This window comes from Carcharodon carcharias, chromosome 1, assembly GCF_017639515.1.
Source record: "Carcharodon carcharias isolate sCarCar2 chromosome 1, sCarCar2.pri, whole genome shotgun sequence".
Classification (NCBI taxonomy): domain Eukaryota; kingdom Metazoa; phylum Chordata; class Chondrichthyes; order Lamniformes; family Lamnidae; genus Carcharodon; species Carcharodon carcharias.
In genome coordinates this window covers 169,819,647-169,846,069 of record NC_054467.1, presented here as the reverse complement: position 1 = coordinate 169,846,069, position 26,423 = coordinate 169,819,647, and the positions used below count along the sequence as shown (strand labels likewise).

At 41.7% G+C, this 26,423-nt stretch overlaps 1 protein-coding gene and 1 non-coding gene across 5 annotated transcripts in view; one reads left to right on the top strand and one right to left on the bottom strand.

Moving 5' to 3' along the window:
- The window catches only part of rnf180a (ring finger protein 180a), a 178,329-nt gene that overhangs the window by 66,287 nt on the left and 85,619 nt on the right, over positions 1-26,423 (top strand). The window lies entirely within an intron of this gene.
- On the bottom strand, positions 3,287-3,405 carry LOC121286023. Its single transcript, XR_005944878.1, has one exon. It is a non-coding gene; the product is annotated as a 5S ribosomal RNA (ribosomal RNA).

Here is a 26,423-nt window from a genome sequence, read left to right as displayed (position 1 = left end):
ATCCTGATTTGTTCCTTGTAGATGATGGGAAAGCTTTATGGAGTCAGGATTCTGCAGAATTCCCAGCCTCTGATGTGCTGTTGTAGCCACAGTATTTATGTGGCTGGTCCATTAAGGTTCTGGTCAATGGTGACATCCACCCCCCGCAACCTCCAGCCCCCAGCATATTGATGGTGGGAGATGCAGTGACATACTGTTGATTGTCAAAGGGAGGTGTTTAGACTCTCTTGGAGGTTGTTATTGTCTGGCACTTGTGTGGCACAAATATTGCTTGCCATTACTGTGGAAGGTAAATGCTGGAAGTAAGGAAGAGTCATTTAATAGAAGTGCAGAGAATTAAACTAATATCAGGCTCTTGACTGCTGATGCTATATTGAAACAAAATTGCAAGGCTCAAATATCATTACATTTATGCTACTGGATATGTGACCGGAGTAAGGTTTTCTGCTCAATTTATCAATGTCCAGATATCCTAATGTTCTCTTTGATCCTGTGCGCACTACTAAGAGACTATATGATGCAGTCTTCCTTGAGTGATTGCTTTAAATACATAGAAGTTACAACATGGGCTGTTTGGCCCAATCAGTCTCTCATCATTTATCCTACATTTGAGTACGTGACTCTAATTGCATTCATCCACTCTGTTCCTATATCCATTTGAACACCTTTTCCTTCATCCACCTATCCAGTAGAGTCTTGTCATACTTTCTGCCTCAACCATTACCCTTGATTACATTTAAAGTAATGCGTGCTCCTTCCAACACAACCATCAGCTGAATTAGGCTTTGACAATGCTAAGGCATGACTTGCTCTCTCTCACACAGCACAAACTATCCATGCCTGTCAAGAGTGGCACAGGATATGATGCTAAATGGCTTAATTTAGTTATGGCCCAATGCAACATTTTGTAAACAAACATCCATTGTACATCTTTTAACCCCCCTGATTGTATATTGCATACTAATTCCATTATTGACCTGACTCAGTTCAGGTCATGAATCAAACCTAGGAACTTCCTGGTCTGTATGGCATAGTATCAGACCCTATTGTGCATTTATCTACTGTGCTATTGGGAAGGGTGCATATATGGATTTCTATTCAACCTAACTGCTTAACTTGGTAGATTTGTGTTAAGCAAGAGCATTAAGGGTTATGGAATGAAGGCATGTAGGTGGAGAGTTAAGATATTGATCTAATTGAATGACAGAACAGGCTCAAGGTGTTGAATGGCCTATTCCTGTTCCTCTTTCCAAAACACCAATTATGACTTATCATCGGTTACATTGTATTTTCTGCAAAGGTGGCTCTATTTTATTTATAGGCAGAACCAATCTCATTTTCAATTGATGTTGCATGCATATCCTTCCCCACAGTTTGTTGCATGCATAACCTTCAACAGTGTCAGTTCAATTGATAACAGTCTTGCCTCTGAATTGGAATGTTGTTGGTTCAAGCCCTGCTCCAGTCTTGAACACAAAAATAAGATCTGGCACTCAAGTGCAATAAAGAGGGAAATACTGCACTGGAGATGCTGTATTTCTAATGAGACAGTTCATTAAACTGAGGCCCCTTCTGTGTCTCAGGTCGATGTAAATGATCCCTTGGCACTACTTCAGAGAAGAGTAGGGGAGTTAACCTGATGTCTTGGCTAATATTTATCCCTCAAACAACATCACAAAAACAGATTATTTGGTCGTCATCACATTGCTGTTTGTGGGAGCTTGGCCGCCACGTTTCCTACATCACAACAGCAGCTGCACTTCAGAAAAAGTACATAATTGGCTGTAGAGCACTTTGAGATGTCCTGAGATCATTAAAGAAGGTGCTATATAATTGGAAGTCTTTCTTTTAAAGCTAGTGGTAACAAACATCAAAGTTATTAAGATTTGTTATGAATAAACCTGGCCATGAGTGTCATAATTTTAAAGAAATTCCATTTGAGCCTGGATTTCTTCTGTATGGGCAGCAACTTAGAGGTTGCCAAGCAACTCAAAGCCAGTTTATTGGCTCAATCTCAACTACTCAACATGTGTCACTTAACAAATGTACATTACTCATTGCAGATAAATAAAACATTCAGTGTATTTGGAGATTGTTACTAGTCTTTCTGTGCTGATTGTCATGGACATTATCTTCACACTGTATTACCTTCAATCAGTGCTTCTTGGAAAGTTGAAATGCAATTTAAGTATATGCACTAATATAACACAAGGGGAATACTGCAAGGAAGAAGAAAACACATGATTTTTTTATTTGAGAAATGAATAAAGCTTGGGGTGTTTTAGTCTCTTTATTACTCTGCACCCTAATGGAATTACTCTGAATTAAGTGATCAGTAAGCTGAACTGACTTTCAGCATCAAAACACACGTTTGTAACTCTTTCGAGTACAAACACGTTTCCATCTGTTCCTATTCAGATGAAGTTACATTGTTTCATAGTTTGCCATTGTGAGATTTGAACTCTTGATCTTGGGGTTACAAGCCCAGTACCATAACCACTTGGCTATTTAGGCCAAGCCACAGACGTTTGTAACTCTTTCGAGTACAAACACGTTTCCATCTGTTTCAGATGAAGTTACATTGTTTCATAGTTTGCCATTGTGAGATTTGAACTCTTGATCTTGGGGTTACAAGCCCAGTACCATAACCACTTGGCTATTTAGGCCAAGCCACACACGTTTGTAACTCTTTCAAGTACAAACACGTTTCCATCTGTTTCAGATGAAGTTACATTGTTTCATAGTTTGCCATTGTGAGATTGAACTCTTGATCTTGGGGTTACAAACCCAGTACCATAACCACTTGGCTATTACGGCCAAGCCACACACGTTTGTAACTCTTTTGAGTACAAACACGTTTCCATCTGTTCCTATTCAGATGAAGTTACATTGTTTCATAGTTTGCCATTGTGAGATTTGAACTCTTGATCTTGGGGTTACAAACCCAGTACCATAACCACTTGGCTATTACGGCCAAGCCACACACGTTTGTAACTCTTTTGAGTACAAACACGTTTCCATCTGTTCCTATTCAGATGAAGTTACATTGTTTCATAGTTTGCCATTGTGAGATTTGAACTCTTGATCTTGGGGTTACAAACCCAGTACCATAACCACTTGGCTATTTAGGCCAAGCTCCCCACCCACGTTTGTAACTCTTTCGAGTACAAACACGTTCCCATCTGTTTCAGATGTAGTTTCATAGTTTGCCATTGTGAGATTTGAACTCTTGATCTTGGGGTTCCAAACCCAGTACCATAACCACTTGGCTATTTAGGCCAAGCAAAGCCTACTGCACCTGGTATTCCCAGGCGGTCTCCCATCCAAGTACTAACCAGGCCTGAGTCTGCTTAGCTTCCAAGATCCGACGAGATTGGGCATTTTCAGACTAGTATGGCTGTCGGCTAATATTGAGTTCACCTGTCCAGTGACAGTAACTCTTTTGAGTACAAACATGTTTCCATCTGTTCCTATTCAGATGAAGTCACATTGTTTCATAGTTTACCATTGTGAGATTTGAACTCTTGATCTTGGGGTTGCAAGCCCAGTACCATAACCACCTGGCTATTTAGGCCAAGCCCTTATGAAGTTACATAGTTTCATAGTTTGCCATTGTGAGATTTGAACTCTTGATCTTTGGGTTACAAACCCAGTACCATAACCACTTGGCTACTTAGGCCAAGCCAAGATGTAACTCTTTTGAGTACAAACCCATTTCCATTTGTTTCAGATGAAGTTACATTGTTTCATAGTTTGCCATTGTGAGATTTGAACTCTTGATCTTGGGGTTGCAAGCCCAGTACCATAACCACCTGGCTATTTAGGCCAAGCCTAGTTACATTGTTTCATAGTTTTGCCATTGTGAGATTTGAACTCTTGATACTCTTTTGAGTAAACCTGTTTCCATCTGTTTCAGATGAAGTTACATTGTTTCATAGTTTGCCATTGTGAGATTTGAACTCTTGATCTTAGGGTTACAAACCCAGTACCATAACCACTTGGCTATTTAGGCCAAGCCTCACACGTTTGTAGTTGTAGTCCAGAGAAATGTCATTAATCACTTATCTAATAATGTTCTCTATTGATTCCAATCATGTGATAGGGGCCAAAAATAGGAAATGCGATGAAGTGATACTTTTGAGAAAATATATAGCAATCTGATTTTTGGCTCCTGTATTTTCATTTAGAAGTACTTTATCACCTATTTAACAGCTGGAATCCTTTGCACTGAATTAGGAGCATTGCAACATATGATAAATGGTTGTATGATATCCAAACGAGCTGTTAAGTAGATACCCTAATAATAAAGCTGAAACCATAGTGTAAGACATAACCAATGTTGAAAAGACCAGGAGATGTTATAATTTCAATTACAATCCTGAATGAACTAATGACCTGCAACAAAGGGGATGAATTTCCACAAACGTTGCATTTGGCACTATTCTCCCAGGGATTCCATGGATTTGTGACCGCAAATGAGCGGGACAATTCCAATGAAAGGCCACCTTCAAATCCAGTTATTGTAAATCCTTCAAAATTCCTTTGATGTCCGTAGTTGCAATAAATTTAAATTTGTAATAATAGATAATTAATGTGTGTCAGTCTCAGGTCATTTGGTTGCATTCTTACCTCTGAATCAGAATCACAGAGCAGAAGAGGCCCTTTGGCCCATCGAGTCTGCACTGACACGTGAGAAACATCTGACCTTCCTACCTAATCCCATTTACCAGCACTTGGCCCTTAGCCTTGAATGTTATGACGTGCCAAGTGCTCATCCAGGTACTTTTTGAAGGCTGTGAGGCAACCTGCCTCCACCACCCTCCCAGGCAGTACATTCCAGACTGTCACCACCCTCTGGGTAAAAGAAAAGTTTTTCCTCACATCCCCCCAAACCTTCTGCCCCTCACCTTGAACTTATGTCCCTTTGTGACTGACCTTCAACCAAGGGGAACAACTGCTCCCTATCCACCCTGTCCATATCCCCCTCATAATCTTGTACACCTCGATCAGGTCGCCCCTCAGTCTTCTCTGCTCCAACGAAAATAACCCAAGTTTATCCAACCTCTCTTCATAACTTAAATGTTTCATCCCAGGCAACATTCTGGTGAATCTTCTCTGCACCCCCTCCAGTGCAATCACATCCTTCCTATAATGTGGTGACCAGAACTGCACACAGTACTCCAGCTGTGGCCTCATCAAGGTTCTATACAACTCCAACATGATCTCCCTACTTTTGTAATCTATGCCTTGATTGATAAAAGCAAGTGTCCCATATGCCTTTTTCACCACCCCACTAACATGCCCCTCAGCCTTCAGAGATCTATGGACATACGCCAAGGCCCCTTTGTTCTTCAGAACTTCCTAGTGTCATGCTGTTTATTGAATACTTCCTTGTCAAAGTATTCCTTCCAAAGTGTGTCACCTCACACTTTTCAGGGTCATCTGCCACTTATCTGCCCATTTGACCACCCCGTCTATATCTTCCTGTAGCACAAGACACTCAACCTCATTGTTTACGACCTGGCCAACCTGAATCATGAGGTTTCGAGTTCAAGACCCAATCCAGGGCTTGAGCACAAAAATCAAGTCTGACGCTCCAGTGCTGTACTCCCACTGCAGTACTGACGGAGTACTACACTGTCAGAGATGACGTCTTTCAGATAAGATGTTAAGTCGAGGTTTCATCTGTCTGCAAAGGATGTCAAAAATCCCATGGCAATATTTTGAAGAAGACCAATGGACTTATCCCTGGTGTTCTGGACAATATTTATCCCACAATCAATATCATAAGCAGATTATCTGGTCATTGTCACATAGTTTATGGAAGTGCAAATTGGCTGCTGTGTTTCCTACATTACAACAGTTACTGAATTTCAAAATTACTGGTTGCAAAGAGATTTGTGGCATGCAGTGGTCATGAAAGGTGCTGTGTAAATGCAGGTCTGTCTTTATGTAATGTGTGACCATGTGAACTAGAGCAATAATTAGTATCCCTCCAAATAAAAGACTTGACAACATTAAATACAATCTATCTATAAAAAGCATAGAATCACAGGAGGCCATTTAGCCCATCGTGTCTGTGCTGGCCTTCTGAAGGAGGAATTCACCTAGCGTCACTGCCTTTTCCCTATACATCTGCATTATTTTTCCTTTTTCAGATAATGATCCAATTCTCTTCTGAAAGCCTCAGTTGAACCTGCCTCCACCACACCCTCAGGCAGTGAATTTTGGATCCTAACCACTAACTGTGTGAAAAAAGTTTTTGTGCATGTCGACATTGCTTCTTTCGCCAGTTAGCTTAAACCAATGTCCTCTGGTTTTTGATCTTTCCACCAATGGGAACAGTTTCCCCCTACCTGCTCTGTCTAGATGACTCAAAACTTTGATGTACATTATGCTTGTGTTTGTTTTTATAAACATTTTCACCACTACAGTAGTAAATTGCATTCCTGTCACTCAGCACAGATGTCTGTCATATATTTTCAGGTGCATGTTTGTTTTTAACAAGGAAAACACCATGCCCTGATTTAGTAACAAACATATTACTGTTTATATCTAGAAACATTGTTTCCAATTTTGCGCCTCACATAGGACACAAGTCAATTCTGAATTCAAAAGAACAATATTTTGAAAGAATTATTTTAGAATATTGCCCACTTGGCTTATAAATTAACTATTCTACATTGAACTATTTATGCCTCTTGGGTTTAGGATTTAATCAGGTTATATCAAGATGTACGTAAAAAGACTTTAAAAAAATATTGGTTTGGTTATTTTTCATATAACAGTGTAACTAATTTTTAATTTGATAAAGTGATGATCACTGTTTTGATCCTGGCCATTAAAAATTATGCTTAGAATCAGAACTCTAAGTTGTAAAACTGAACTTCATATTATGCCAGCCTTTAAAACAGAACTAACTACAAAGTATTATAATGTGGAAGGTTTCAGGATGTTCCTTGTTTATGCCAAAGATAGCATACAATTGATCTTGAACTTCATATGAAACCATTAGTTAAAAAAAATCACCTCCTCCAACAATCTAAATTAAAAGCCTTAGTCTGATGTCACTGAACCATTAATTCATTTACTTTGTGTAAAAATAGTCAACATTTTTTATTTCATGGAATAACTACCATTTTCGTGGTATATATCTAAAGGAAACTGGTTGATGGGATAAATCTTGCAAAGCTCTCTGATGTAAAGTGCGGTTAGCAATTAATTTTCTCCTTCTCCCCCAGTACATTCCTGAATTGCTGCTGTTTTTCCTTTTCTAGCTGAGAAATATGGGTTTAGGCATTCTCCATAATTGCTGTCAGCACTACACTGTGATTGTCCAGCAGAAAATATGCTTCTGCCAAGTGAAACTGCTCCTGTCAGTCATTCTTCACTAAACACAGAATGCCATTGCTATCTCGGACCATACAACAAACTGCAGCTTGACATTATCCAGAATTCACTGACTTGTAAACGTTCAATAGCAGAATTAAATTGACAGTGTTAATAGTATAAACAAAATCCTCAATTTTGCATTAAATGCTAGCTCTGCCTCAGCCTGGATGCATTGGTGAAATTTATGTCATTTATAAAGATGAATTGTCCCACAATAGCATTATTCCTACTGTGCGTAAATATAGAGTTTGCAATGGTGTCACTACAAAGTATCCTGTGTGATTTACTAGCAAGCTTTACAGCACTAATGGAACTAGTTGGTGCGAATCTTCAACAATCATTGGGGGCCTGGAATTTTGCTCAGGCTGCACTATCCTCATGCTGTAACTCTAGATGAAGACCAGTGGAACTGCAGGAATTGGCAGAAACAGGCATTTAGGTTTTTTTTAAGAGATTCTGTGGGTTTCCCATTGGATTTATGGTGGGAGACCAAGCGGGTCCCTCGCAGAGCTTCTTGTTATAACTTAATAGAATAATTTAAATTTTTTACTGAGAAGTTCTGTGATCTCAGCTATGCTTATTATTATCAGCTACCTTTGTGCAAGTGGAAGTAAACTTTCCATCCAATCTCGTCTTTTAAAATCTTAGGTATCAGCCCTGGCTCAGTGGTCACAAGGTCATTGATGCAAATTCTATGATTGAGAATTCAGCACACAATCCAAGCTAACTCTTCAGTTAGCTGGAGGTTGTGGTCCATGCTAGGACCAATGGCATAGGTAGGTAAAGGGATGAGGTCCTGAAAGCAGATTTTAGGAAGTGAGGAAGGAAATTAAAAGCAGGACCTCAAGAGCAGTAATCTCCAGATTACTCCCAGTGCCACATGCTAGTGAGCATAAGAATAGGAAGTTTGAACAGTTCAACACGTGGCTGGATACATGGAGTAGGAGGGAGGGCTTTAGGTTTCTGAGACATTGGGACTAGTTCTGGGGCAGGTGGGACCTGTATAAGAAGGACGGGTTACACCTTAACAGGACTAGGACTAATGTCTTCGTGTGGAGGTTTGCTCATGCTGTTGGGTAGGGTTTAAACTAGATTGGTAGGGGAATGGGAACCTGAGGGGAAATTCAGAGTGGAGAGGAGAAAAACTGGCAATGGGAAGTAGAGCAGTATCAACTGATAACGAGGATATATCAGAGAGTAGTATCAAAGTAGATAGAATACTTGGAGAGTTGTTAGGAAATGGAGGGAGTTTAAGTAAGTTATATTGTTATTTGTGGCTGTTAAGAATGAGTTTTAGTTTTAAAGTTTGTTTGATTTGTATTTCTGTATCTGTGTTAAGAAAGGTCAAATGGAGTTTTAGTTTCACTTTAAAAAGATGCTTGCATTTCCAAAGAGCAATTTTAGGACTCCTATAAAGAGAAGTTAAGGTAAACATACAAGGGTAGGAGGATTGGACTGTTGCCTAGCAATAGAAACCCAGAGAGGGGCAGAGAGAAAGGCCCCAAGATTCAGATTTAAAGGAAGTTGCAGAAAGTGGATTTAAAGCGAGAACAGCTTGCAAGAGACAAGAAGGTCCAAATAGACAACTAAAGGTCTGTAAATCTTTGCTTTGGGCATATGAAGCAGTGGTATACTGTTGACGGCTGATTCAGAGACAGTGGGCTGAATCTTCCAGTAGGCGTGTGGAGGCGAGTCCAACACGCTGGCACGTAAATAGATGCACGATAACGTCGGGTGTGGGTCCTGATGTCATCACGCGCCATCTTGATATTTCGTTAGAGACGGCTGCGCGCCTGCCAAAATGTCAAAGGCCTATTAAGGCCATTAAAAAAGTAATTAAACTAGTTAAGAATGCTGCCCGTCCAACCTTAAGGTTGGCAGGCAGGCGCAAAGCCCAAGCAACCTTCGTGTTTTTCAGGAAACCTCATCCATGGGTGGGATGAGGTTTCTTGAAGCTTTTATAAAATAAATAAATATAATTTCCAAACTACACAAACATGTCCCAGCTTGAGGGGACATGTTTAAATAAATTTTTACTTTATTTATTAAAAGGTTTTCTAATCCATTCAATCTCCCTGAGGCAGCTCTGCGCCCCAGAGAAATTACTACACTCCTTCGCATGCAAGCACTGATTCTCCCTCCTCCCCCCGCCTGCACAGGTAGCACTGAGCACTGCTGGCTGTGCGTTACGCTCGACGGTCCTTAATTGGCCCGCCTGCATAAAATGACAGCATGCAGCAGATCACGGGTGGCGATCGGCTCCCTGCCCACTCCCATCCAGCCCCCACCTGCCATAGGAAAAATTCTCCCCACAGTGTGCGGATGATGGCTTGAATGCATGTGGTGACCCAGAGAAGAGGAACATCAGAAGGAGAGTTTGAAATCTTGGAGGTGAGCCCTTGTAGAAGGTGCCTGAGAGAAAGCGTCAGTTTAGGAGAAGATTCCAAGGCGAGATCTTGGACAGGGGAGATTGGTAGCCCTCATATGAAGGGTAGAGTGCAGTGAGACCGGTTGGCTCATGGTTTGACAAGCGTCTGGGGGGAATTGAGGAGAGATCCAAAGCATCTGGTTGAGGTGGCATCTGTCATTTGGTTTCAGAGTGTGGTGTGTCTGACCCCAGGGTGCCATAGATTACATGGACTGTGTATTTTCTGTGGACAGCTTTTGTAACTTGTGATACCCTTACAAATCTGTATACATCTGTAAAGGTTTAGTTGTGGGTGAAAGAGTATTGTAATAAATTTCATCTTTTCTTGTTGAATAAATGTTTTATTCTTTTGTTGGATGTTTATCAGCTGACTCTTGTGCCTCTGTTCAGTAGTTACTCTCCATGTATCTAAACAAATAAAAGTTAGGATCTATCAAGCTGGGTTCCACTCTGGGATCTGGCTTGTCCAGGAGTAACCTCAGCTGAGATCATAACAGTTTGGTAGAATTAGAGTAGGCAATAGTAAGTCATTAGATGGGGTCAGAATAAGGGAGAAAGTACAAAAGCCTAAATCAGGGCTAATGTGCATGAACGTGAATGCACAGAGTGTGGTTAATAAGATTGAACTACAGGCACAGGTTGACAAATGGAATTATGATATTATCGCTATAACAGAGGTCTGGCTCAAAGAAGGGCAGGACTGGGTGTTAAATATTCCTGGGTACAAGGTGTTTAGGAGAGACAGGAAAGGAAGAAAAGTCGGAGTGGGAGCAGAGGGAGTGTGGTGGGGAGTGGCAATGTTGGTTAAAGATGACATTACAGTACTGGAGAGAGAGAGAGGATGTTCCAGAGGGGTCAAGGACAGAATCTCTCTGGTCTCTCTGGTTAGAGGTAAGGAATGATAAAGGTACAATAACATCACTTGGTGTAGTAGGGATGTGGAGAAACAAATTTGCAAAGAAATTACAGAGAGGTGCAAGAATTATAAAGTAATCATATTGGAGGACTTCAATTATCCAAATATAGACTGGGATAGGAATAGTGCAAAGGGACAAGCGAGAGTTTCTGGAATGCATTCAAGATAATTTTCTGCAGCAGTATGTTTCTGGTCCAACAAGTAGACATGCACTTTTGTACCTGATTCTGGAGAATGAGTTGGCTCGCTTGGATCAACTATCAGTGGGAGATCCTCTAGGGGACAATGATCATTGTATCATAAGGTTTAAGTTGGTCATGGAAAAGGACAGGGCACAATCCAGAGCAGGGATAATTAACTGGGGGATACCAATTTCGATGGGATGAGATAAAAGCAAAATACTGTGGATGCTGGAAACCTGAAACAAAAACAAAAATAGCTGGAAAAGCTCAGCAGGCCTGACATCATCTGTGGAGAGAAAGATAGAGTTAACGTTTCAAGTCTGTATGACTCTTTATCTGCTGTCAGACCTCGATGGGATGAGAATGCATCTGAGTCAAGTGAGTTGGAATCACATGTTGGCAGAAAGGACAGTGGCTTAACAATGGGCTACCTTCAAAGAAAAAGTATTGTAGACAATGTCAAGGTATATTCCCTTGAAGGGGAAAGATAGGACAAATAAATCCAGAGCACCCTGAATGACAAAAGAGATAGAGGTGAAGATGAAAAGGAAGAAGTGCGCTTACGACAGATGTCTGGTAGAAAATACAATGAAGAATCAGGCTGAATATGGAAGGACCAGAGGGGAAGTGAAGAAACTAATAAGAAAAGCAACGAAAGAGCATAAAAAGAGGCTGGCAGCGAAAAGGAACCCCAAGGTCTTCTATAAGCATTTAAATAATAAAAGGGTGGCAAAGGAAAGATTAGGGCTGACTGCAGCCAAAACAGGGACTTGCATGTGGAGGATGGAGAAATAGATGAGGTATTGAAGGAGTACTTTGCATCTGTCTATACAAAGGAAGAAGATGCTACCCAGGCCAAGGTGAGAGAGGAGATAACTGGTACACAAGAAGAATTTACTTGAGAAGGAGACAGTGTTAGGTTATCTTTACATAAAATAGATAAGGTACCAGGACCGGATGAGATGCATCAAAGGGTACTGAGGGAAGTAAGAGTGGAAATTGCAAAGGCACCAGTGATAATCTTCCAGTCTTCCTTATATATAGGGGAGGTGCCAGAGGACTGGATAATTGCGAACGTTACACCTTTGTTCAAAAAGGTGTGCAAGGATAAAGCTGGTAACTACAGACCAGTCAGTTTGACCTCAGTGGCAGGGAAACTTCTGGAAACTATAGTTTGGGATAAAATCAATAGTCGCTTAGACAAGTGCAGGATAATTAAGGAAAGCCAACATGGATTCATTAAAGGAAAATCATGTCTTGGAGTTTTTTAAGCAGGTAACAGAAGAAGTTGATAAAGGAAATGCTGTTGATGTGGTGTATATGGATTTTCAAAAGTGCCACACAAATGTGTGAGCAAAATTCTCGGTCATGGAATAAAAGAGGAAGTAGGCACTTGGTTAAAAAATTGGCTGAGTGACAGGAAACAGCGTGATGATAATTGGTTGTTTTTCCGATTGGAGAAAGGTTTGCAGTGGAGATCCCCAGGGGTCAGTGTTGGGACCCTTGCTTTTCCTGATGTATATTAATGACCTAGACTGTGGTGTATAAGGCTTGATTTCAAAATTTGCAGGTGATACAAAGATTGGACATGTCAACTGTGATAATGATAGTCTTGAACTTCAAAAGGACATAGACATGTTGATGAATTGGGCGGCAAGTGATAGATGAAGTTCAGTGCAGAGAAGTATGAGGTAATTCATTTGGCAGGAAAAATATGGTGAGACAATATAAAATAAAGGGAGAGACTCTGAAGAAGGTGCAGGAACAGAGGGACCTTGGTGTATATATACATAGGTCATTGAAGATGGCAGGGCATGTTAAGATAGCAGTTAATAAAGCATATAGTATCTTAGGCTTTATTAATAGGGGCATTGAGTACAGGAGTAAGGAAGTCATGAACCTGTGTAAGACACTAGTTAAGCCTCACCTGGAGTACTGCATCCAGTTCTGGGTGCCATTCTTGAGGAAGGATGTGAAGGTATTGGTGAGAGTACAGAGGAGATTCACAAGAATGATTCCAGAGATAGAGGACTATAGCTATGAGGATAGATTGGAGAGGTTGGGACCCTTTTCCTTGGAGAAAAGAAAGCTGAGAGGAGACTTGTTAGAGATATTCAAGATCCTGAGAGATATGAACAGGGTAAATAGTGAGAAATTGTTCCCACTGAAGAGAGCATCAAGAGATTTTAAGAATCATTAAGGCTGAGATCCAGCCGTCCACTATCAGCCACAAGCTGACACTTTTCAATCTGAAATCATCCTGGATCCATGTCTTTCACTCATCACTTTGCTGTTCTTTTGCCTGGTTTTCAAGGCGCATGATTCTCCTCTTCAAATTCTGTTTTTATTACATGCCATTATAGAATTTTTACCAATGTTTTGGCGTCAATTTTTTTTGACTCTGTCCAATTTTCAAAGAATTTTGTCAAGTCTGTCTTTATTGTATTTATGCCTTTTTAAAGCCCAGAATACACGAAGGTAGTATACTGTGCCTAACATACACATTGTCAGTAGAATGTTTAAAATTGAACAGCACAGGTGATGTCAGTAGCTTCTGAAACACAAGGTTAAAACAAGTGACATAATGGGGAAAAGTTTTCAAATTTAAGTTTGTTGCTTTTGGCAAAACAAAATCCTAAGAAATAAACTTCCTGGTATAAAAACAATACATCTTCAGAGATGTATGGTTAACTCTACCTTTGTTTTTGGGCAGCGCCTAAAGCTGCTTATTCACTGATCCCCGTTTCTGTCTTCCTAACTCGAATATTGTTCAAATAAAAATTAAACATTTGATAATGTGTTTCTGTGAAAGTTAATCTAAAGTTAAAAATTGTTCCTGTGCCTTTTTCGTCATTTTTGAATAGAAAGAGGCATAGAAATTGTGCTATCCAATAAGGAGTAAAAAATCTGTGTATGTAACGTGCAAGGTGTAATGCATGCTTGGAAATTCTGCAAGCAGCACACATTCAGATATGGGTGGCGATTTATTTCAGTTTCTTGCAAGTGGTAGGTGGGGTCTGGGTTTGTAGGGGGAGATTTAGGGATGGCATTCCAGAGCTTAAGGCCTAGGTGTCTGAAAAAATAACTGATGATGGAATATAGTCAATTAGGAATACTTAAGATCTCAGAAGGGGAGTAACAGAAGTGTTCTCAGACTAGAGGAGGTTATGGAGATTGGTAAATGTGAGTCTGAGAAGGGATTTGATTAAAGGAAATGAGAATTTTAAATTTGAGGTGTTGCTGGACTGGTAGCTGATGTCGGTTAGCAAGCACAGGAGTGAATGGGGATTGGTATGAGTTAGGATATGGATAGCAGAGTTTTGGATAAACTCCAGTTTATGTGAATGTAGAAGATGGGAGGCCATCAGGAAAGCATTGGAATAGCTGATCTGTAGGTAAGTCCTGGAACTCCCTTCCTAACAGCACAGTGGGCGTACCCACACCACGTGGACTGCGGCAGTTCAAATAGGCAGCTCACCACCACCTTCTCAAGGGCAATTAGGGATGGACAATAAATGCTGGCTTAGCCAGCAAGGCCCACATCCCATGAAAGAATATTAAAAAAATAACAAAAGCTCAAATTCAATTTCAGCAGAAAATGGGTGGAGACAGGGGCAGAGGTCTTATGAAGATGAGATGCAAGACATCCAGAAGAATTATTTTACTGGATCTCAAAGTAACCCAGTTAATATAATTGGTTTGGTCTGATGTTACATGTATGAAAATATGAGCATTAGAAATTGCACTCTTTCAAAAACCTGACTTACTAAGAGCGAGGTGCATCCTTATTCAGAAGAATTTTTTCTCCTAATGATTCCATCAAAAGATCCCTTCCATCTCACTGTCATTCTTGGGGGCATGTCTGACAGAATCCTGAATTCCCTAGAAACCCTATAAGCTACGCCACCTATACCACTAGTGTTAGAAACATAGAAAAAATGGTTTACTTCTGCCAAACCACAGATTAGTAAAATTGGTTTTTCCTCAAGTTAAATTTTTTACTCTTGGTCTATCTTTGTTCTTTTCTATAACTAAATCTAACTGAATTATGATCACTATCACCAAATGCTCTTCCACTGATGAGCCTTCCACCTGTTCATTCCTAAAACCAAAGCTAGAATTACCTCTTCTCTTAATTAGCTTGTTACATACTGACAAAAAAGTTGTCCTGAATGCATTTTAAGAATTCTGTGCTCGCTATACCTTTCACATTGATTTTATCCTGGTTAACATTAAGATTATTGAAATCGCATACAATTACTGCTGATGTTTCTGCATTTCTCAGCAATTTTCCTATGTATTTACTCAGCTATCTCCCTCTGATTGTGAGTCAAAACATCCTTAATCCCAGTAGTGTGATTTCCCCTTTCTTGTTTCTCAGTTCAGCTAAAAAGATGTTAAATATAAAACAAAAACAGAATTACCTGGAAAAACTCAGCAGGTCTGGCAGCATCGGCGGAGAAGAAAAGAGTTGACGTTTCGAGTCCTCATGACCCTTCGACAGAACTTGAGTTCGAGTCCAGGAAAGAGCTGAAATATAAGCTGGTTTAAGGTGTGTGTGTGGGGGGCGGAGAGATAGAGAGACAGAGAGGTGGAGGGGGTTGGTGTGGTTGTAGCGACAAACAAGCAGTGATAGAAGCAGATCATCAAAAGATGTCAACAACAATAGTACAATAGAACACATAGGTGTTAAAGTTAAAGTTGGTGATATTATCTAAACGAATGTGCTAATAAAGAATGGATGGTAGGGCACTCAAGGTATAGCTCTAGTGGGTTTTTTTTTATTTTATATAATGGAAATAGGTGGGAAAAGGAAAATCTTTATAATTTATTGGGAAAAAAAAGAAGGGGGAAACAGAAAGGGGGTGGGGAAATATGTCTGGCTTGAAACATGTGGAATTACCATACAGTGAGTGGAATTTTACAGCCCAGTCATGGCAGGGATGGGGTCATAAAATGCAGTGAGCCATTCAAAAATCCTTTTTTTTCTATTCATTCATGGGATGTGGGCTTCACTGTCTGGGCCAGCATTTATTGCCCATCCCTGGGTTGCCCTTGAGAAGGTGGTGGTGAGCTGCCTCCTTGAACCGCTGTAGCCCATGTGGTGTAGGTACACCCACATTGACTTCGGCGGGACTGTAAAATTCCGCCTCCGATGTTTTGTGGGTTCTGCAATGCTGTGTAATCAAACGGAATCTAAAAGAGATTGATTTCCATTTGAATATAGATCCACAGAATGAGGAAGTAGCAACAAAGAACATTTGCATCTGTGGGGTGGTACCCCCAGTAGTGCAGTTTTCTGCCAGGAACTACACTTAAATTGTGCAGAAATAGGTCTCAATTTGGAGTTGTCACTCTCTTGGCATAGCCAAGATGATCTGATCAAAAGTAGCACGTTTACTCACTAGGGATGGACAACTAATAATAGCGTTCAAACTCGGGACTGTTAATTGAAAGGGTGAGCGTTCAATATTTTAGAATTAGAAGTTATGGGAATTGTTATTTAGGGCACACATTCATGGAAACTTATGCACGTAATAGAATCACTTTTTATACTACCAAAAATATCAAGATCTCTTCAGTATTGAGAATTGCAATCCACAGAACCTGAAGCTTGCTTTTTGCAGAAATAATAGTAATGATACAGAAGTGCTTAGGCTACTAAGTGCGCAATAATTGGAAGACATATTTTTCATGCTACTTAGTACTGTAACATGAAATATTTTAAGCAAATTGTTAAGCCAATTGAATATGCCTAGAAATTCTGTATACTGATAGAGGTATAACATTGGACATGTGAACATACGAACTTGGAGCTAGAGTAGGCCACTTGGCACTTCAAGCCTGCTCCGCCATTCAATAAGATTGTGGCTAATCTGATTGTAACCTCCCGCCTACCCCCGATAACCTTTAACCCCCTTGTTAATCAAGAATCTACTAGCTCTGCCTTAAAAATATTCAAAGACTCCATTTCCACTGCCTTATGAGGAAGAGTCCCAAAGATTCACGACCTTCTGTGAGAAACAATTTCTCCTTATCTCTGCCTTAAATGAGCGACCCCTTATTTTTAAACCGTGACTCTGAATTCCAGATTCTCCCACAAGAGGAAGCATCCTCTCTGCATCCACTCTGTCAAGACCTATCAGGATCTTAAAGGTTTCAATAAAGTCACCTCTTGCTAAACTCCAGTTAATACAAGCCTAACCTGTCCAACCTTTCCTCATAAGACAATGTGCCCATTCCTGGTATTGGTCTAGTAAACCTCTGAACTGCTAACACATTTACATCTTTCCTTAAAAAAGGAGACCAGTCCTGTACACACTACCCCAGATGTGGTCTCATCTGTGCCCTGTACAACTGAAGCATAACCTCTCTATTTTTGTATTTCATTCCCCTCACAATAAACAATAACATTCTATTAGCTTTCCTAATTACTTGCTGTACCTGCATACTAGCCTTTTGTAATTCATGCACTGGGACACCCAGATCCCTCAGCTCTGCAATCTCTCACCATTTAGATAATATGTTTTTTTATTCTTCCTGCCAAAAGTGGGCAAATGTGAAATTGTCCAATTATACTCCATTTGCCAGGTGTTTGCCCATTCACTTAGCCTGTCACTTTGTAGCCTCCTTGTGTCCTCTGCAAATGTAAGTAATTTCTATAACTTCTCAATACCCAGCAACTCAGTGTACCTTGGCTATTTAGGTGACATGGAATATAGTGTTATGGCGTGGTTGATGGTACGTGCTGAGCTGCCCGAATCCCAAAGGAAAACTTGGAACAGCTGCCAAAATGGTGTTTGCAATTTGTATAGTATGAGGAGAGCTTCTGAAATCAGGAATTGATGCCCCGACTACGTGTGATGGTTTTATAGTAAATGTTTATTTTTAAAAAAACACAATTAAATTTAAACACAAGGATGGCTTCACACAGTAAACAGTACTTTAAGACAGTTCCAAAAGATCTTAATTTAACTACCCTCAGAGCTAACCTTCCCCTCCTCTGTTCAGCAACTATCCTTATAGATTTTAAAATGTATAGAATTCTAGTAATTTTTTACCACAGTGTCTTTTTTTACCTTGGGGTGACCTCTTGAGGCTGACAGCAACTGGTTCTCTAGATCTGGCTTTGTTCACATTGTCTTCTGGGAGTTCTGACCAGCTATCCTACTGCCTTCTGGGGGATTTAACCAGCTACCACTCCATAGGCATCAGTATTTCCTCAAATGTGTTCCTTCCCTTTGATCTCTCTACTGTCTCAACCAGTCTCTTCAGAAATGGAATAACCTGGACAAACTCAGCAGGTCTGGCAGCATCGGCGGAGAAGAAAAGAGTTGACGTTTCGAGTCCTCATGACCCTTCAACAGGGTCATGAGGACTCGAAACATCAACTCTTTTCTTCTCCGCCGACGCTGCCAAACCTGCTGAGTTTGTCCAGGTAATTCTGTTTTGTTTTGGATTTCCAGCATTTGTTTTTATCTCTTCAGAAATGCTTCCTTCCCAGAATTGGTTAAACTCCTTTCTTTATTCTAGCTCTTAGGCTTTAAAAAAATAAACTTGCCCTATCTTTCCTTACTTACTTACACTTTTTACAGCCTACATATATCCCCCTTTGAACTAAACCAACTTGATTCAAAACTCCCCCTGTTATTGCTTTATATAAAATTCTGATTGAAGTTCCTCTTGGTTCATTAACATATCAAACCACTTCTTACTGTTGCTTTAGACTCTTGCAGTTACTCTGTCTCTCACTCCAGTTACCATACTTGAAATCACCAACAGCCTGTCTTCCAGTACATAAAGAAATATGACACTGATGTTACCAAAAGAAAGATATTACGATGTATTTTTTCTTGGAAAATCTATACCCCAGGCATACATGTGTATAGTGATTGCAGTGAGGATTAGCCAGTGTTTAGTTATGTGCACAAAGTACTTTGACCTGAATTTTCATGTTAGTTCTCTCAATCTCCTGCCATAGCTTGAGAGGTTTTCAGCCATTCATTCTATTTCTCTGGAGTTCCAATGATTTCTCACCAAAGCAGTAGCCATGCATTAATTTTAAAGTTAATGTATAGACTAGGAATAAAAGGTCAAAAGTAATGCCAGAAAGAGTAGGCCAGGATTCAGATATGCTGGAAATTCCTGCTTGGCCTTGTAGGAGCTAAGACCTCTGTCCATCCCTTGCAAAGCCAGCTGATAAAGAAGTTGTGGAGTTTTGGAGTAGGAACTCTGAACACCGGTGTCTCCGCATCCCCAGCTTCCCAGTTGGTAGGGACAGGATACAGTGACCATATAGAATCATTGAACGGTTATAGCATAGATGCCTGGACCTGGTCACAAAACAACAGAAGTAGTGTCCACTTACATTCCGAATCAAAGATTGTGACTGTTTTTGAAAAGCTTTATGACAGCACCCTTACAAAGGCCATTTCTCAGACTTTCTGCCCTCATTAATTTGGCAGTTAACTGAGATGTGCTCTGGTGCTGTGTGTGTCGTGTCAAGTCGAGTTATGTTGACTAGTATAATTATGTTGTTCAAACGTTTATAAATATACGATTATAAAGCTTGTCCTTTTGTCTATGGCATCTTTTGGCTATCTCCACCTATCACTGGCCCTCTATCCAGCTCTACTTGTCCCACTCCCCCTTAAACCAGCTTATATTTCACCTCTTTTCTATTTTTCCTTAGTTCTGTTGAAGAGTCATACGGACTTGAAACATTAACTGTGTTACTCTCCGCAGATGCTGTCAGACCTCCTGAGTTTTTCCAGGTATTTTTATTTTTGTTTTCGATTAAAAAGCTGATTGTGCTTTTTGGACAGGAAGCATTTTGCAAAAAGTTAGAGTGGTACATCACAGTTGTGTACCTGCAATTTTCTCCTATATACTCTCTGTGAGCACCAATGGCTGTGCGGGGGGCATAATATGGACTCTTGTTTGAGTTAGTGAAACCTGATTTTATTATGTTACCTTAATTTGTTATTAACTTGTACAAATTAGCTTATGCTATAATTTATTAGAATGTTCTTAATCATGTAAAATAGTTATTAGTGTTTTTATTTATTCATTCGAGAGGTATGGGCTTCGCTGGCTAGGCCAGCATTTATTGCCCTTGAGCAGATGGCGGTGAGCTGCTGCCTTGAACCGCTGCGGTTCATGTGGTGTAGGTACACCCACAGTGTTGTTAGGGAAGGATTTCCAGGATTTTGACCGCGCAACAGTGAAGGAATGGCAATGTGTTTCCAAGTCAGGATGGTGACTGACTTGGAGGGGAACTTCCAGGTGCTGGTGTTCCCATCTATCTACTGCCCTTGTCCTTCTAGATGGTAGTGGTCATGGGTTTGGAAGGTGCTGTTGAAGGAGCCTTGGTGAGTTCGGCAGTGCATCTTGTAGATGGTACACACTGCTGCTACTCTGCGTTGGTGGTGGTAGGACTGAATGTTTGTAGATGGGGTGCCAATCAAATGGACTGCTTTGTTCTGGATGGTGTTAAGCTTCTTGAGTGTTGTTGGAGCTGCACTCTTCCAGGCAACAGGAGAGTATTCCATCACGTGCCTGACTTGTGCCTTTTAGATTGTGGACAGGCTTTGGGAAGTCAGGAGGTGAGTTACTCGTCGCAGGATTCCTAGCCTCTGACCTGCTCTTGTAGCCACGGTATTTATATGGCTAATCTAGTTCAGTTTCTGCTCAATGTTAAACCCCCTGGATGTTGATAGTGGGGGATTCAGCAATTGTAATGCCATTGGATGTCATGGGGTGATGGTTAGATTTTCTCTTGTTGGAGATTGGTCATTGCCTGACAATTTGTGGCCCATATGTTACTTGCCACTTGTCAGCCCAAGCCTGGATGTTGCCCAGATCTAAAATAAAATCAGAAAATACTGGAAAAAATCAGCAGGTCTGACAGCATCTGTGGAGAGGGAAACAGAGTTAACGTTTTAGAGCTAAAGAGAAGTAGAAATGTGATGTAATTTATACTGTTTAGGGGAGGTGGAGTAGGTAAAACAGGAAAGAAGGCCAGTGATAGGTAGGGCTAAGGAGAAATTGACAAAGATGTCATGCACTAAAGACAAAGGGAGTGTCCATGGTAGTGGTGAAGACGAAAGATGGTGCTGATAGTGGCATGAAGGTAAGAAAGAATGTGTTAATAACAGAACAAGGGTCGGCACTCTGAAAGAACTACATAGAACAAGTGACAGATGGCCCTTTTGGCAGGGGTGGGTGTGGGGGAGGGCTGGTGGTTGTGGAAAAAGGATAAAAAAGAGGATTAATAAAGGGGATAAAACAATGAACAAATGAATGAAAATGAAAATAAGTAAAAATACAAATTACTTTTCTAAAAAAAAAGGATTAAGAAAGGAGTAAAGATAGAGGAAAGTGTTCATGGTCTGAAGTTGTTGAACTTGATGTTAAGTCCGGAAGGCTGTAAAGTGCCTAATCGGAAGATGAGGTGCTGTTCCTCTGGTTTGCGTTGGGTTTCACTGGAACAGGTTTTGTCCAGGTCTTGCTACATTTGGACATGGACTGCTTCAGTATCTGAGGAGTTGCGAATGGTAATGAACATTGTGCAATCAGCAGCGAACACCCCGTCTTCTGACCTTATGATGATAGAAGGTCATTGATGAAGCAGCTGAAGATGGTTGGGCCTAGGGCACTGCCCTGAGGAACTCCTGAAGTGATGCCCTGGAGCTGAGATGACTGACTTCCAACAACCACAACCATCTTCTTTTTGCAAGGTATGACTCCAACCAGCTGAGAGTTTTGCTTCTGATTCCCATTGTCTCCAGTTTTGCCAGGGCTTTTTGATGCCACACTTGGTCAAATGCAGCCTTGATTTCAAGGACAGTCATTCACCTCATCTCAGGAGTTCAGCTCTTTTGTCCATGTTTGAATCAAGGCTGTAATGAGCTCAGAAGCTGAGTGGCCCTGGCAGAATCCAATCTGGACGTCAATGACCAAGTTATTGCTAAGCAAGTGCTGCTTCATGGCACTGTTGATGACCCCTTCTATTACTTTACTGATGATCGAGAGTAGACTGATGGGGGGTGGTAATTGGACAGGTTAGATTTGCCCTGCTTTTTGTGTACAGGCCATACCTGGACAATTTTCCACATTGCTGGGTAGATGCCAGTGTTGTAGCTGTACTGGAACATCTTGGCTAGGGGTGTGGCAAGTCCTGGACCACAAGCCTTCAGTACTATTGATGGAATATTGTCAGTGTGCATAGCCTTTGCAGTATCCAGTGCCTTCAGCCGTTTCTTGACATGACATGGAGCGAATCGACTTGGCTGAAGACTGGCACCTGCGATGCTGGGACCTCTAGAAGAAGCCAAGATGGATCATCCACTCAGCATTTCTGGCTGAAGATTGTAGCAAGTGCCATATCTTTTGCATTGACATGCTGGGCGCCCCCATTATTGAGGATGGGGATATATGCGGAGCCTCCTCCTCCAGTGAGTTGTTTAATTGTCCACCACCATTCACAACTGGATGTGGCAGGACTGCAGAGCTTGGATCTGATCCTTTGGTTGTGGGATTGCTTAGCTCTGTCTGTCACCTGGTGCTTATGCAGTTTGCTGTGCAAGTAGTCCTGTATTGTAGCTTCACCAGGTTGACACCTTGTTGTTAGGTATGCCTGGCATGCCCTCTTGCACTCTTGATTGAACAAGAGTTGATCCCCTGACTTGCTGGTAATGGTAGAGTGGGAGATATGCCAGGCCACAAGGTTACAGATTGTCGTTGAGCACAATTCTGCTGCTGCTGCTGATGGCCCACAGCACCTCATGGTTGCCCAGTCTTGAGTTGCTAGATCTGTTTAAAATCTATCCCATTTGACACGGTGGTAGTGCCACACAACGTAATGGAGGGTATCTTCAATGTGAAAATGGGACTTTGTCTCCACACAGACTGTGGTGGTCAGTCATGGACAGATGCGTCTGTGGCAGGCAGGTTGGCGAGGATGAGGTCAGTATGTCTTTCCCTCTTGTTGGTTCCCTCACCATCTGCCACAGACCCAGTCTAACAGCTATGTACTTTAGGGCTCGAAGAGCTTGGTCAGTAGTGGTGCTACTGAACTACTGTTGGTGATGGGCATTGAATTCCCCCTCCCAGAGTCCATTCTGTATCTTTGCCACCCTCATTGTTTCCAAGTGGTGTTCAACATGGAGGAGTACTGAAACAAAAACAGAAAATGCTGGAAAAACTAAGCAGGTCTAACAGCATCTGTAGAGAGAAAGTCAGAGTTAACGTTTCGAGTCCCTATGACTTCTTCAGAGCTAAAGAGAAGTAAAAATGTGATGAAATTCATACTGTTTAAGGGGGATGGAGCAGGTGAAGCTGGATAGAAAGCCAGCGATAGTTGGAGGCAAAGGAGAGATTGACAAAGATGTCATGAGCAAAAGGACAAAGGGGTGTTAATGATAGTGGTATTGGCTAAAAGAGGTGCTGATGGTGGCATTTAGGTAAGAAAGCAGAATGTGATAATAGCAAGATAAGGGTAAGCACTCTGGAAAGAACAACATGAACAAGTGACAGATGACCCTAATGGGGGTGGGGTGGGGAGAGGGGATGGTGGTGGGAAAAAAGATCAAAAATAGGATAATACGTAGGGATAAAATGATGAATAAAAATGAAAAAAAATTTAAAAATAAAAATAAATATTGAAAAAAGGAGAGATGGAGGCGATAGTTTATGGTCTGAGATTGTTGAACTCAATGTTAAGTCTGGAAGATTGTAAAGTGCCTAATTGGAAGATGAGGTTCTTGTTCCTCCAGTTTGCGTTGGGCTTCACTGGAACATTGCAGCAGGCCAAGGATGGGCATAAGAGCAGGATGGTGTCTTGAAATGGTTAGCAACAGGAAGGTCAGGGTCATGCTTGCAGACAAACCGAAGGTGTTATGCAAAGTGGTCACCCAGTCTGCGTTTGGTCTCTCCAATGTAGAGGGGACTGCATTGGGAGGAGCGAATGCAGTAGACCAAATTGAAGGAGGTGCAAGTGAAGCACTGCTTCACCTAAAAGGAGTGTTTGGGCCTTTGGATGGTGAGGAGGGAGGAGGTAAAGGGGCAGGTGTTGCATCTTCTACGATTGCATGGGAAGGTGCCATGGGAGTGAAACGAGGTGTTGGGGGCGATGGAGGAGTGGACCAGGCTGCCCTGGAGGGAATGGTCCCTACGGAATGCTGACGGGGGATGAAGGGAAGATGTGTTTGGTGGTGGCATCTTGCTGGAGTTGGCGGAAATGGTGGAGGATGGTCCTTTGAATGCGGAGGCTGGTGGCGTGAAAAGTGAGGACAAGGGGGACCCTATTATGGTGCTGGGAGGGAGAGGAAGGTGTGAGGGCAGAGGTGCAGAAGATGGGTTGGACATGGTTGAGGGCCCTGTCAACTACAGTAGGTGGGAAACCTCGGTTAAGGAAGAAGGAAGACATGTCAGATGTGCCGCTTTGGAAATTGGCATCACTGGAACAGATGCAACAGAGGCGAGGGAACTTGGATGGAGTCCTTACAGGAAGCAGGGTGTGAGGAGCTGTAGTCGAGATAGCAGTAGGAGTCAGTGGATTTGTAATGACTATTGATGGACAGCCTATCACCAGAAATTGAGACCGAGAGGTCAAGAAAGGGAAGGGAAATGTTGGAGATGGACCATGTGAAGGTGATGGAGGAGTGGAAATTGGAAGCAAAACTGATTAATTTTTCCAGCTCTAGACGAGAGCATGAAGCGGTATGGAAACAGATATCGATGTACCGAGAAAAGAGCTGTGGGAGGAGGCCTGAATAGGACTGGAACAAGGAATGTTCCACATATCCCGTAAAGAGACAGGCATAACTTGGGGCCCATGAGGGTACCCATAGCCACATCTTTTATTTGGAGGAAGTGAGACAAGTTTAAGGAGAAATTGTTCAGTGAGAGAAATTCAGCCAGATGGAGGAGAGTGGTGGTGGATGGGGATTGTTCGGGCTTCTGTTCAAGGAAGAAGTGGAGAGCCCTCGGACCATCCTGGTGGATGGAGGTATAGAGGGATTCGAGGTCCATGGTGAAGAAGAGGCAGTTAGGGCCAGGGTATTGGAAATTGTTGATATGATGTAGGGCATCAGAGGAATCGCGGATGTAGGTGGGAAGACTCCGGACAAGGGGAGGGAGAAAGGAGTCAAGATAGGAAGAAATGAGTTCCGTGGGGCAGGAGCTGACTGACACAATCGGTCTACGGGGCAATCCTGTTTGTGGGTTTTGGGCAGGAGGTAGAAGTGGGCTGTCTGGAGTTGGGAGACTGAGGAGGGAAGATCTCCAGAGGAGATGAGGTCAGTGACAGTCCTGGAAACAATGGCTTGATGTTCGGTGTCCAGGATCATGACCCAGACCTCCCTGTCGCTTTCCATTTCAACACACCATCCTGCTCTCATGCCCACATGTCCGTTCTTGGCCTGCTGCAATGCTCCAGTGAAGCTGATTGCAAACTGGAGGAACAGCACCTTATCTTCCAATAGGCACTTTACAGTCCTCTGGACTCAACATTGAGTTCAACAACTTCAGACCATGAACTCTGTTCTCCATCCTCACTCCTTTTTTATCCTCTTTTTTTCAAAATTCATTTTTATTTTTTTATTTTTACTTTTTATGCACTCTTTTTCATTTATTTTTGTTGTTTTATCCCCACCTTTTAACCTATTTTCGATCTTTCTCCCACCCCACCACCACACCCACCCCACCCCCACTACAGTCATCTGTCACTTCATGCCGTTCTTTCCAGAGTGCTTACCCTTGTCCTGCTATTACCACATTCTGCTTTCTGACCTTAATGCCACCATCAGCACCTCCTTTAGCCCTTACCACTACCATTAACACCCTTTTGTTCATGACATCTTTGTCAATCTCTCCTTTGCTTCCACCGATCGCTGGCCTTCTATCCAGCTTCACCTGCTCCAACCTCCTTTATACAGTATAAATTTCATCACATTTTTATTTCTCTTTAGCTCTGAAGAAGAGTCATATGGACTTGAAATGTTAAATGTCTTCCTTGCTACAGATGCTGTTAGACCTGCTGAGTTTTTCCAGCATTTTCTGTTTTTGATTCAGATTTCCAACATCCACAGTATTTTGCTTTTATATGGAGGAGTACTGATTCAACAGCTGAGAGGGGAGGGGGCTGCAATACATGGTAATCAGCAGGAAATTTTCTTGCCCGTGTTTGACCTGATGCCATGAAACCTCATGGGGCCCCGAGTTGATGTTGAGGACTCCCAGGGCAACTAGGATTGTATACCCTTGTGCTGCCACCTCTATTGGGTCTGCCTGCTGGTGAGACAGGACATATCCAGGGTGATAATATCTGGGACATTGTCTTTAAGGTATGATTCCATGAGTATGACTGTGTCAGATTGTTGCTTGACTAGTCAGTGAGACAGCTTTCCCAATTTTGGCACTAGCCCCCAGATGTTAGTGAGGAGGACTTTGCAGGGTCGACAGGGCTGATTTTGCTTTGTTTCCAGTGCCTAGGTTGATACCA